This window comes from Rhagoletis zephyria, unplaced genomic scaffold (genome assembly GCF_001687245.7).
Source record: "Rhagoletis zephyria isolate East Lansing unplaced genomic scaffold, Rhagoletis_zephyria_1.1 Rzeph_scaffold_08490, whole genome shotgun sequence".
Taxonomy (NCBI): domain Eukaryota; kingdom Metazoa; phylum Arthropoda; class Insecta; order Diptera; family Tephritidae; genus Rhagoletis; species Rhagoletis zephyria.
In genome coordinates, this window is record NW_016165570.1 from 23441 (window position 1) to 27118 (window position 3678).

Consider the following 3678-nt stretch of genomic DNA (forward strand, 5'->3'; position numbering starts at 1 on the left):
TATCATCTTAACATCTTGGGACTTTCAGGAATCTAGCCAATAACAGCAAGTACCTCTGCAAACTCAGCTACAGCCAAAGGTATGTAAATGTACATTTCTTGTAATCATTCAAACAAATTTAATTTCAAATTTAAAACACATTTCTGTCAAAATAATTTAAAATCGCACACAGGGAAAACCCGAAAAGATTGAAAAATTATGATATCTTTTTCTTTCGTCTGTCGATTTTAGAACTGGTTCGGAACTATAGAATTTAGGACTAGTTCGGATCTATCGAAAAAGGGATGCAGCTGGGGGCAATTGACACTTCCTAGGACATCGCCATGTTAAATTCGCCAGCTGCTTGCATGCAAAAGTAATTTATCGCCAACCATTACTGGGTATAAATGTACTTCGATTTGTGTCATTCCATAAAAAAAGGAAAGGAGAAAGGAATGTAGAGTGGAAAGACTTTTGACTCGCAGGAAGGCCTTTCGGAAGGACTTTTAACTCCAGAAATTATCTACTGGGTTAATATAGAATTGCGGTTTTTTTAAATTTCGATTACTAAGGTTCGATTTTTTAACTTCCATAGTTTTATTTTATCTATATACTTATTTCTAAAATATATTTTTGGGTTACCACACGATATCTCCCTTAATATTTAATCAAATTCAATAATTGAGAACTCTCATTCTGAAGAGCGAAAGCCAACGCACGTGCGAAAAATAATCACGTTGTTAAAATTTAGTTCCTTTTGAAAATGAAATGTATTTAAAAAGCTAAAAGCAATGTATCCGGTCAGTCCAGCTCCATATCTTCTATAATAATCCATAAAACTTAATAGGTGAAATAGGCCAATTTCGCGTCTCTATGTAAAAATATAAAATAATATAATAGGGTTGCCACAAGTCTAAAATTTTAGTGAATTAAATATATATATTAAATATATATATTAAGTAAGTACTCGTATGTACATATGTACAAACAAACATAAATGTTCCTTTCCAACCAAAACCAAATTGCTTAAACTAAATTAAAAAATCACCGAAAGTTTTCTAGTAAAAAATGTGTCCTTAAATCTGAAACTAATGCTTCTGTTTATAAACAATTAATTTGCAAATTTCTAAAAAGCAAACAAAAAATCCATAACTTATCTACTAACTTAACTTATCGCCCAGTTAGTGGCTAGATAGGTTCCATGGAGCTGCTAATATACAAGTAGAGTGCGTAGTTTTGCATTTAATCGTAGCTCTTGTCAAGTCTCAAAATTGATCAGACCGGTCTGAGAGTATTTTACATACATATGGTACGTATTGTACATACATATGTATGTACATATCTTCATAAGTACTACGTTGGCGCTTCACTGAGCGCTCTTCAACGGATCTCAATTCAGTTTGCAAGCGCTGCTCAACGTCAATGGTTTAGAACTCGAAAAGGTTCTATTTTAAATTTAATTATCACATATGTATGTACTTAGTCACAAACACGATAAGCTTGTCTACATGAACCTGACTAAACAAAAATATTTTGTTCATCGTTGAGTTTGCGTTGTCGCGATTATTGATTTGTAAATCAAGCGTTCTGTGTAAAGCAAATGCTGTTTTGTTAATGTGTTTTCAGTGATTTTCAAAACAGCACTATTTTTGATTAAAAGCAACACATATAAATACATACATACATATGTACATCCGTTTGTTTAGATAACCTGCATAGTACATATCGCACGTTTAATAATATAGAGATGTAACCCAAAATTCACGTTTTTGCAGATTTCACCATACAATTAAAAAGCTTGATAAGGAGAATATGTCCAGCCTAACAGAAAACTAAACTTCCCAAAAATGGCTAATGCCGATTTCGTTTCTACCGAAAAGTGCAACCTTCTCCTTGCCCTCTATGCACAAACGCTAAGAAGAGGGCCATGAGAAGGCAACATCTTTTGTAGAAACGAAATCGCCTTTCTTTTCAAACTTTGATTGCGTTTTCCCACAAAAATTAAATTTTGGAATAATTCTGTACATATATTATTAAACGTGCGATATGTACCTAAGTATATCGTCATACAAACATACATACCTATGTCATTTATAGGTATTAACTAATTACATATGCATACATAGTCATACAACAAAAAATAAACACCTATTGAGCAGCATTAAAGCTACGAAATTAGCAGCTAAAGCTTATCGTGAGAATATACCAAAAAAAAAAAAGAAAACAAAAAAACAAAGCAAGGAACTAGCCAATTAAATTGCAGTCCGGTTTTTATATTGAGTTGCTGTGGAAGTCATGTTTTAAAATATATACATATATGTATGTATTTTTATTTTTTTTTCCATACAAAAGTGAATAAACAGTGCTCAGCTGAATATAAGTGTACTAAATTGTAACAAAGACAATTTATTCCTCTAGGAACCTGTTGAAATAAAATTAACCGCGTTGTAAAATTTCGCTACTCCTAAAATACTCATCGGCAGCAAAAGCTTCGGAATGTTGTTACGTAAAGGTGAGCCGTGATTTACTATGCACTGTTTCGTTAATATGAAAAATTGTGTTACAAACATACTTACTATACAAACTATAATCATTTCACATTAAAATTCTGCTGTTTTTATTTACAATCAATTTTTTTTCGTTGTTCTATAAGATTTTCCATGAAAAAAAATTTTCCTAAGTTGTTTTTATATGTATGTGGGAAGGTCTTTTAAGACAAGAATTATGGTTTTAAAGTATAAAATAATTTCGATTAGATAGAGCAAAATCCAATTGGAATTTTAATATATTTTATAAAGCGGAGACAAGGTACCCATGTTTTTAAGACGGCGGCTATTCCACAACCCCGATTCACTCAAATCAAGCAAAAACTGCCAGTTCGTAATTAGCCTTGTATTCATATGTATGTAAATATGGTTGGTAAAACAAACAAATCTACGAGATAGGGTTCGCGACACCTTTCAAAATTTTTCCTCTTGCCGAAAGAGCTGCTGGCACTAAATTTTACGTTTCTAGGTACAAATTTAGAGGATGCTCATGAAATTTTTATATTTTACTCTGGAAATATTTTGTAGATATATTAACCAAACAATGGTATAAAACTCTTGAAAATCAATATTTTTCAATCGTAAAACTGTGGTACTCTTCAGGAGACTTCCAGTATTAATATCCAATAGTTTATTTAACCATTTTTTATGATTAAAGATTTCTTATTGGTCCCCCCATTGCATTTTCTATAAAATATAGTTACCATGAAAAAATGGTTAAAGGAACAATTGGGTACTATTACTGGGAATCTCCTTAAGATAAGCAAAGTTCTCCGATCGAAAAATATTGATTTGCAAGAATTCTACACTATTTCTACGAAAAGTTGTTTTTCTCCCATATAAAATACATTGAAAACTTTGAGCGCTTTCAGCACTCCATAAATTTTTTTTATTTCAAAATAAAAAATAGGGGTATATTTTTTGTCGGTACAGAACAATCTTAGGGGTGGCGGCATTAAAAATGCGACCTTATTTTTTTTACATACATTTTTGGACAACTTAAATGTACATCCATACATTCAATTAAAAAAACAGACAAGCAAGTAACTTATGTGAAATTTGGTATTTGTGACTTTTAGTTTTCCCTCTCTAAGCCCAACCGGTTTTTTTATCAACTGTCTCCATGACTTTTTTCTACCTGCCTCCATATAGC

At 31.7% G+C, this 3678-nt stretch overlaps 1 long non-coding RNA gene across 1 annotated transcript; it reads left to right on the forward strand.

The window, feature by feature from the left end:
* Nucleotides 1–1343: 1343 nt before the first annotated feature.
* On the forward strand, nt 1344–2462 carry LOC108375081 (uncharacterized). Its single transcript, XR_001849127.1, has 2 exons — nt 1344–1421; nt 2398–2462. It is a non-coding gene; the product is annotated as an uncharacterized LOC108375081 (long non-coding RNA).
* Nucleotides 2463–3678: the final 1216 nt, after the last annotated feature.